This window comes from Giraffa tippelskirchi, chromosome 2 (assembly GCF_054371585.1).
Source record: "Giraffa tippelskirchi isolate mGirTip1 chromosome 2, T2T-mGirTip1v1.2.pri, whole genome shotgun sequence".
In the NCBI taxonomy this organism is placed as follows: Eukaryota; Metazoa; Chordata; class Mammalia; order Artiodactyla; family Giraffidae; genus Giraffa; species Giraffa tippelskirchi.
Window position 1 is genome coordinate 189833715 of NC_137276.1, and position 10453 is coordinate 189844167.

General features: G+C 39.7%; 1 pseudogene; it reads right to left on the reverse strand.

Annotated features, from left to right (window-relative positions):
* Positions 1 to 8569: 8569 nt before the first annotated feature.
* On the reverse strand, positions 8570 to 9398 carry LOC145539096 (hsc70-interacting protein pseudogene; annotated as a pseudogene).
* Between the last annotated feature and the right edge of the window lie 1055 nt (positions 9399 to 10453).

Sequence of the window (10453 nt, forward strand, 5' to 3'; positions counted from 1 at the left end):
ACCATGTGTCTAGATCAGAGATTTCAATTCCTCTTTAACTTTGATTAGAACCAGTTTCTCTGGAGCATACAAATATACTACCCATGCCTCATGACATAAGATAAATTCTTCTGAAGTGTACAGAGGGATGCTCTGTCACGCACCCAGTCATTCCTCTTTTTATTACTTAAAGTCTAGCCAATTGACGAATCAAACAGGCACTTTCTATTATGTGTTGTCTATTCCCTGGTGGCTCAGACAGTAAAGTGTCTGTGTGCAATGCAGGAGACCTGGATTCGATCCCTAGGTTGGGGAGATCCCCTGGAGAAGGAAATAGCAGCCCACTCCAATATTCTTGCCTGGACGGAGAAGCGTGGTAGGCTACTGTCCATGGGGTTGCAAAGAGTCAGACACAACTGAGCAACTTCACTTTCTTTCACTTTCATGGGAACATTCTCGAGGATGGATTAAGCAACTCCAATTCAAGCTTTCTCCTGGACAGCATTCCTTATACTGAAATCACCACGTGGAAGAATAATCTTTGAAATATATTAAGGAATATAATTTTACTTTAGAAATAAAATTTTCTTCCTGATTTAATTCATTCGTATCCTTTAAAGAGATACAAGATCAAATCAGTATTAACTCTTTACCTAAAAGAAATCATTGTGCTACTAAAGTGAGAGTAGAAATACTAATTTGCAAAGTCCATGTTCTATGTTCTTCTATAAGAAAATTCTCCAGGTTCTCTTGAATCAAATAGAAATCATACTTAGCAGAATATCAAGAGCTTGAGAACAAGGCTGGCTGTCTCCAGCCCAGATAAACTCTATGCCAAGGGTGGATATCAGATTCTACAGAAATCCTCCCCATTCTGTCCAAAGAGATTCTCCTTCACAAGTCTTTGGGTTTTTTTAAACATTCTCAGTACTAATGAGCATTAATTTGCATTAATGCTTAATGCAAATTAAAAAGATTAAAAATTCATTCCATTAGCTTCATGAAGCTCACTCACTTGTATACAGCTCTTGTTCTGAAAAAAAGAAAGTGCCAATATTTTGATAAAAATCAGAACAAAATGATTCTTAGTAATAGAAATATACTGTAAAGTTTTGGAATGTGATTAGAACCAGTAACCATACAAGTCAGTATAGACAGTGTTATGTTCAACAAACACAAACAAGCAGAAGTTGAAACAGCTCTATGTCTAGAAAAGAATGTTCAGAAAGATTTAAGCTGAAATGATTATTTAGGATACTAATCCAGTGACTAATATGAGGCCAAGATATCAGAGAATAATTTATAGCTGGTACAAGCTTGAAAACTTTTTAATAATTACTTTAGGTCAAAAGCAGTGCTTTTATTATCTGTAACTTCTAGTAGTCTAAATCAATCTCTAAACTAAGATAATTTCTAGGATTTTAGACATTGTTAGCCTTGTGGAAGCAAATTATATTATTGAGTAAATGGTGCCCTTTTCCTGTTTCTCAGTGGTGCCAGTTTTTATAGTAAAAGTTAGTGTTAGTAATCAATTGCCATAAACTTGCTTTTTCAGAGGATTCATTTCCTTTTATTTTTATAACAGAATAGAATTTAACCTGTTTGTAACTCAGCTATGTGGAAACCTTAAGTATTTTAGATTAAATGAATTAAAATGAAAAATCATCTTGTTATCATTGTCTGCTCACTTTCAGGGTTGTTGTTGTTTAGTCTTTAAGTTGTGTCTGACTCTGCAACCCCACAAATTGTAGCCTGCCAGGCTCCTCTGTCCATGGGATTTCCCAGGCAAGAATAGTGGAGTGGGTGGCCATTTCCTTCTCTAGGCTATCTTCCCAACCCAGGAATCGAACCCAGATCTCCTGCATTGCAGGCGGATTCTTTACCACTGAGCTACAAGGGAAGTCTTTCATTCATAGGATTCTTAAAAATTTTATTCAGTTCAGTCACCCAGTCATGTCCACCTCTTTGCAACCCAATGGAGTGCAGCATGCCGGGCCTCCCTGTCCATCACCAACTCCCAGAGCTTGCTTAAACTCAAGTCGATTCAGTCGGTGATACCATCCAACCATCACGTCCTCTGTTTTCCCCTTCTCTTACTGCCTTCAATCTTTCCCAGCATCAGGGTCTTTTCCAATGAGACAGTTCTATGCATCAGGTGCTCAAAGTATTGGAGCTACACCTTCAACATCAGTCCTTCCAATGAATATTCAGGACTGATTTCCTTTAGGATTGACTGTTTGGATCACCTTACAGTCCAAAGGACTCTCAAGACTCTTCCCCAACACCACAGTTCAAAAGCATCAATTCTTCGGCACTTAGCTTTCTTTATAGTCCAACTCTCACATTCATACATGACTACTAGAAAAACCATACGTTTGATAGATGGGCCTGTTTGGCAAAGTAATGTTTCTGTTTTTTTAATATGCTGTCTAGGTTTGACATAGCATTTCTTCCAAGGAGCATCTTCTAATTTCATGGCTGAAGTCATCATCTGCAGTAAATTTGGAGCCCAAAAAAATGTAGTCTCACTGTTTCCATTGTTTCTCCTTCTATTTGCCATGAAGTGATGGGACCAGATGCCATGATCTTAGTTTTCTGAATGTTGAGTTTTAAGCCAAAATTTTCACTCTCATCTTTCAATTTCATCAAGATGCTCTTTAGTTCTTCTTTGCTTTTTGCCATAAGAGTGGTGTCATCTGCGTATCTGAGGTTATTGATATTTCTCCAGGCAATCTTGATTCCAGCTTGTGCCTCATTCAGCCTGGCATTTTGCATGATGTACTCTGCATAGAAGTTAAATAAGCAGGGTGACAATATACAGCCTTGATGTACTCCTTTCCTGATTTGGAACCAGTCTGTTGTTCCATGTCCAGTTCTAAATATTGCTTCTTGAAGAAGAGAAGTCACTCAGTCGCGTCCAACTCTTTGCGAGCCCACGGACTGTAGCCCACCAGGCTCCTCGGTCCATGGGATTTTCAAGGCATGAATACTAGAGTGGGTTGCTATTTCCTTCTCTAGGGAATCTTCTCGACCCAGGGATCGAACCTGGGTCTCCCGCATAGTAGGCAGACGCTTTACCGTCCGAGCTACCAGGGAAGCCCGTGTATACAGATTTCTCAGGAGGCAGGTCAGGTGGTCTGGTATTCCCAGACCTAGTAAGGCCCAGATGACTTTGCCTTCCAGGATGTCTGACTCTAGGTGAGTGATTACACCATCATGTTATCTGGGTCATGAAGATCTTTTTTTGTATAGTTCTTCTGTGTATTCTTGCCACCTCTTCTTAATATCTTCAGCTTCTGCTAGGTCCAGACCATTTCTGTCCTTTATAGTGCTCATCTTTGCATGAAATGTTCCCTTGGTATCTCTAATTTTCTTGAAGAGATCTCTAGTCTTTCCCATTCTATTGTTTTCCTCTGTTTCTTTGCATTGATCATTAAGGAAGGCTTTCTTATTGCTCCTTGCTATTGTTTGGAACTCTGCATTCAAATGGGTGTATCTTTCCTTTTCCCCTTTGCCTTTCACTTCTCTTTTCTCAGCTATCTGTAAGGCCTCCTCAGACAACTGTTTTGCCTTTTTGCATTTCTTTTTCTTGAGGATGGTCTTGATCACTGCCTCCTGTAGAGTGTCACAAACCTCAGTCCGTATTTCTTCAGGCACTCTGTCTATCAGATCTAATCCCTTGAAGCTATTTGTCACTTCCACTGTATAATCGTAAGGGATTTGATTTAGGTCATACTGGAATGGTCTAGTGGCTTTCCCTACTTTCTTTAATTTAAGCCTGAATTTTACAACTCTCGTTCTTGTGTTTGCTGACTGTATAGAGCTTCTCCATCTTTGGCTGCAAACAATATAATCTGATTTCGGTATTGACCATTTGGCGATGTCCATGTGTAGAATCTTCTCTTGTGTTGTTGGAAGAGAGTGTTTGCTATGATCAGTGTCTCTCTTGGCAAAGCTCTGTTAGCCTTTGCCCTTCATTTTGTACCCCAAGGCCAAATTTGCCTGTTACTCCAGGTATCTCTTGACTACTTACTTTTGCATTCCAGTCCCCTATAATGAGAAGGATGTCTTTTTTGGGTCTTAGTTGTAGAAGGTCTTGTAGGAAACTAATAAAAATTTTATTAGTTCATTAATTGTTGAAATTGTGTTGAAAACTGTTGTAATTTATACATTTCTGTGATAAAATTACATCTTGACTGTATCAAAAACCTTTCAATTCATAAACAAAATTTTCTTCTCTATTTATTCAAGTTTCCTTTTTGTTCTTTAATAAATAATTTTCTCCATGACATTATATAAATCTTTAGCTTGATTTATGAATAGTAGCTATAGATTTCATTGCTAACAAATACAGGATTATGTTACTGCTACATTTTGAAGATGTTTTAAGACTATATGAACAGTAGTGGATTTTGTCTTTTGATCTTGTATCAACAATCCTACAAAAATCTTTTCCTGATTTTTAGAGTCTCTGAAATTATTATCTGAAAATAATGACAATTTTGCTTTATTCTTTGCAAGTCTTAAAACTCTTAACATTTTTTTTGTCTTGTTCATTGTTTATAGTATCTAGTACTGTGTTGAATAGTAGTGAGTTTAGTAGGGTCTTATTGAATTATTTGAAGGTATTTCTGAAATGATTATCCTTAACTGTGATGTTTGATATAGATTTTTGGTAGATATACTTCACAAATTTAAGGAATTTTCCTTTAGTTCTAGTTTACTAAGATATTTTTTAATTACAAACTATTAAGTTTTCCTAATTTTGCTGCATCTGTTAAAATGATTATATGACTTTTCTTCAGTCTGTTGTGTAATGAAGTGTGTAGAAAATTTTGACATTGTTTTGTTCTTGAATTTCTGGCATAAACTCAAATTAGTCACAATGTATGGTGTTTAATCATTAAATTTTTCTGACGTGGAATCATCTTTTTTTCCCACTATGTGGAAATGAAGAAAGTAGGGAAAACCGCTAGACCATTCAGGTATGACCTAAATCAAATCTCTTATGATTATACACTGGAAGTGACAAAATAGATTCAAGGGTTTAAATCTGATAGAATGCCTAAAGAACTATGGATGGAGGTTTGGGACACTGTACAGGAAGCAGTGATCAAGACCACTCTCAAATTAGATAAATAAATTAAAAGAAAAAAAAAGACCATCCTCAAGAAAAATGCAAAAAGGCAAAATGGTTGTCTGATGAGGCCTTACCAAAAGCTGAGAAAAGAAGAGAAGCTAAAGGCAAAGGAGAAAAGGAAAGATATACCCTTTTGAATGCAGAGTTCCAAACAATAGCAAAGAGAGATGAGAAAGCCTTCCTTAAGGATCAATGCAAAGAAATAGAGGAAAACAATAGAATGGGAAAGACTAGAGATCTCTTCAAGAAAATTAGAGATACCAAGGGAACATTACATGCAAAGATGGGCACAATAAAAGACAGAAATGTTACGGGAGCAGAAGCTACTAAGAACAGGTGGCCAGAATACACAAACATTATACAGAAAAAGATCTTCATGACCCAGATAACCACAATGGTGTGATCACTCATCTAGAGCCAGACATCCTGGAATGTGAAGTGAAGTGGGCCTTAGGAAGCATCACTACGAACAGAGCTAGTGGAGGTGATGGAATTCCAGTTGAGCTATTTCAAATCCTCAAAGGTGATGCTGTGAAAGTGCTGCACTCAATATGCCAGCAAATCTGGAAAACTCAGCAGTGGCCACAGGACTGGAAAAGGTCAGTTTCATTCCAATCCCAAAGAAAGGCAATGCCAAAGAAAGCTCAAACTACCTCACAATTGCACTCATCTCACACGATAGTCAAGTAATGCTTAAAATTCTCCAAGCCAGGCTTCAGCAATAGGTGAACCATGAACTTCCAGATTTTCAGGCTGGTTTTAGAAAAGGCATAGGAACCAGAGATCAAATTGCCAACATCTGCTGGATCATTGAAAAAGCAAGAGAGTTCCAGAAAAACATCTATTTCTGCTTTATTGACAATGCCAAAGTCTTTGACTATGTGGATCACGATAAACTGTGGAAAATTCTGAAAGAGATGGGAATACCAGACCACCTGACCTGCCTCTTGAGAAACCTGTATGCAGGTCAGGAAGCAACAGTTAGAACTGGACATGGAACAACAGACTGGTTCAAAATTGGGAAAGGAATACATCAAGGCTGTATATTGTCACCCTGCTTATTCAACTTATATGCAGAGTATATCATGCAGAATACTGGGCTGGATGAAGCACAAACTGGAATCAAGTTTGGTGGGAGAAACATCAATAACCTCAGATATGCAGATGACACCACCCTTATGGCAAAAAGAGAAGAAGAACTAAAGAGCCTCTTGTTGAAAATGAAGGAGGAGAAAAATTTGGCTTAAATTTCAACGTTCAGAAAACTAAGATTATGGCATCCAGTCCCATTGCTTCATGGCAATAGAGGGGGAAACAGTGGAAAAAGTGTGAGTTTATTTTGGAGGCCCCAAAATCACTGCATATGGTGACTTCAGCCATGAAATTAGAAGACGCTTGCTCCTTATAAGAAAAGCTATGACAAACCTAGACTCATATTAAAAAGCAGAGACATTACTTTACCATCAAATGTACTTCTAGTCAAAGGTATAGTTTTTCCAGTAGTCATATACGGATGTGAGAGTTGGACTATAAAGAAAGCTAAGTGCCAAAGAATTGATGTCTTGAACTGTGGTGTTGGAGAAGACTCTTGAGAGTCCTTTGGACTGCAAGGTGATCCAACCAGTCAATCCTAAAGGAAATCAGTCCTGAATATTCAATGGAAGGACTGATGCTGAAGCTGAAACTCCAATACTCTGGCCACCTGATGTGAAGAACTGACTCATTTGAAAAGACCCTGATGCTGGCAATGATTGAAGGCAGGAGGAGAAGGGGACAACAGAGGATGCAATGGTTGGATGGCATCACTGACTCAATGGACATGAGTTTGAGTAAGCTTCAGGAGTTGGTCATGGACAGGGAGGCCTGGCGTGCTGCAGTCCATCCGGTCACACAGAGACTGACACGACTGAGTTACTGAACTGAACTGAGGAAATATGAAACATTTATTTTAGATATTTGACAAAAGCAGAACTAAGTAATACAATTTTACTGCAGCATATTAAAAACCATCCCTTCACCACAGTGTAAGATATAAATGCAGATGCACAAGGGTACATGTGACATAAAATGTAGTAGATTGGTTGCTGCTATAGACTAAAAACGATAGTCACAGACTGAAAGTAGAGAGTTATCTTATTTTGGGGGAATGTTTTGTACCCTGAGCCTGGGAGACAGCATCTCAGCAGCTCTGATACAACAGCTCTAAAGAGGCTGGGGAAGTCAGGCTATATCAGTTCAGTTCAGTCACTCAGTTGTGTCCAACTCTTTGTGACCCCATGAATCGCAGCACGCCAGGCCTACCTGTCCATCACCAACTCCCAGAGTTTACCCAAACTCATGTCCATCGAGTCGGTGATGCCATCCAGCCATCTCATCCTCTGTCATCCCCTTCTCCTCCTGCCCCCAATCCTTCCCAGCATCAGGGTCTTTTCCAATGAGTTAACTCTTCGCATGAGGTGGCCAAAGTATTGGAGTTTCAGCTTCAACATCAGTCCTTCCAATGAATACCCAGGACTGATCTATGCAAGTTTGCAAAAAAGGGAACAGGCAGTCTGAACATCAAAGATTGGGTATCAAATTAAGGAATTTAGCATTCTACAGTATGGGAAGATGTAAGCCTCTGGGTTCACTGAATTCATTCCTTTCGTATGCACCTCAGATATCTGGGACCAATCCTGTTTCCTTGTTCACCTTGCTTCTTGCGTTCTCACAGTTCCTCAGCAATCACCATGCTGCACAATGGATGGCAGCATCCACTGGATCACAGTTTTGGGAGCCCTTATTCACATTTGGAGGCCAGAATTCAATCACTGATGGCTGTGACATTTCTTGTTGATTAACATGGCAGAAGGCATTTTCATTTCACATTGCCCTGCCAAGCACTTTGGAGCCTTACCCAGGTCCTACTGCAATACTGGTGGTCCCAAGAGTTTTACAGAAGCAAATCATTAAAAATAATAATAACAGAGCAATTAAAAAGACAAATCAAAATGCCTCAGTGACTACATGTCCAACTCAAACTTTATTTAAATGTTATATTTTTCTCCCGCTAATAAAGCTTTATTTCACTCAAACTTGAACGATGAATCTTCCATACTAAAGTATCTTCATTGCCTAATTAATTCAAAGGAAAAAACCAAAATCACTAGTAAGGAAAAATGTAGGGTTTAACACACCTTTTTAATTTGTTTTAAATATTTAAGTTTTAAAAATTGCTTAAAGTTTTTAATTTCTAGTAGGAAAACGTTATCTGAATTGAACACCCTAATGGCAAACCACTGCAAAATGTTTTCAGCTGCATCTGGGGCAGAGGGCCTAGTGATTATCTTGAAAGCACCCCAACTTTCTTCATGAGAAGGTCAGAAGTACACTGGTTTGTTTTATTGCACCATCCATTAGGTGATCTAAGTTGCTTTTCCTCTGGTAGGGACTTTATGTGTCAGAAGGGCATTATGCTTGACCTCCAAATATGGCCCACAATTTACTGATGAGCTTCATAACCTTTGAGTTACCCTGATATTTTGACATATTTGCAGAGTTCTGGGCTACATCCTCAAAAGCCACCATAACTTCTGGGTCCTGCATTGCTGCAAGGACCTCTGGGTCACTAAAAATTTCATTCAGCCCAGGCATTAATGGCATTCCAGGCTTGCCCCCCACCCATTCCATGCATTCCTTCAGGAAAATTACCAGGAATCCCCCAGGAGAGCCACTTGGAAAAGAGCTATACTGAGCTCCTGATTGTCCCCTGGCTTCTTCCTCCCTCTGGGCTCTCTCATGTTCTTCCCAAGCCTTCTTAACCCTTTCTATTCTTCTATTCTTTTTTTTTGATCTCTCACTCTTTGGGCTTTTTGCTCATACTTTCTCCAGTATCAGCAATTTTCTGGGCCTTTGGGTAAACTTCCATCAGCATTGCACTAGCATCTTCATAATCTAGCTTACAGGAAGAGGCAAGATCACCAGCAGCTTCTTTCTGATGGCCCAGAAGTCTGTGTGCTTTCCCTCACTACGTGTATGGCTGAGCTGCATCCAGATTTACTTCAATAACTCTGTCATAGGCTTGGATGGCAGCATTTCCCTTCTGTAATTTGATGAAGACACTGGTTCTCTTGGCATACAGAATGGCCACACAAGGGTTTAGCTTGACGGCATCTGTAAACAACTCATTGGCGTTCTGTAGTTCACCATCATTTAGGGCATCAATGGCAGCCACTTATTTTTTTTAATCATTTGCCTGATCCATCATCTCCTCAGTTATCTCTACATTTTTATCTCCCATTTCTTGAGGGGCATCATGGTCTGGTTCAATCACACCTTCATTATCAAATTCTAGATCACTTTCCTCAGTTGATGGTTTGTCTGTCTTTATGTTTTCCTCCACCTTCTTACTATCTGCTTTTGCTTCCTGGGTGCTTAATTCTGATTTAGTTTTATGAGAAACAGGTGGCATTTTAGCCCCCATGCTCTCCCCCCACTCCCTCAGGAAGCTCATTTCCTCTGTGTTCAAAACACTTCAGTCCTGCTCACACATTTACAGGAAGGCTCCAAGCTCTCTCATTTTGCGAGAGTCCGTGGTCCGGGAGGCATTGGGAGATGGTGGGAGTGCCAGAAGCTGCTGGCCAGATGCCAGGCCTGGGCACTACTTCAGCATGACCACGTAAAGGGGAAGGATGCCCCGAGGCCGAACAAACTAGAACTTCCTCGGCCACTGGCTCCACCCACCCAACTACCCTGGATTCTTCTCCTGTTCACTCCTACTTTCTCTACCACTGCCCTGCATGCTGGTTAGAACCTTCTAGAAGTGTGGCTGTTCATGGTGTTGCCCACCTCTCCATGCATGCATTCTTATATTAACTCAAAACCTGTGCTCTAGAGGAATCAACCATCCAGTGTTTTCAAGAAGGTGGAAACTGTTAGCCCCTGAAAGGAGTTATTTAGAATAGAATATTCTCTTGAGTGTGGCCATTAAATGGAACATGATGCCATGAAACCAAAAGGACTTCTGGCCAGAGCAGCAGTCACAGCTCCAGGTGAGGAAGAATCATCTTGACATCAGATATTCTTTGATGTTTTTTCTAATTTATCATTTCTAATTCTCTACTTTGTTATGTGATAGTTTTTCTTCCAATTTATTGAGATATAACTGATACACAGCACTATGTAAGTGTTAGGTATACAGCATAATGGTTTGGCTTTAGTTGTTTAGTCCCTAAGTCCTATCCGACCCTTTGCAACTCCTTGGACTGCAGCAGGCCAGGCTTCCCTGTAGCTCCCTATCTCTGGGAGTTTGTTCAAACTCATGTGCCTTGAGTGGATGATATCATCCAACATCTC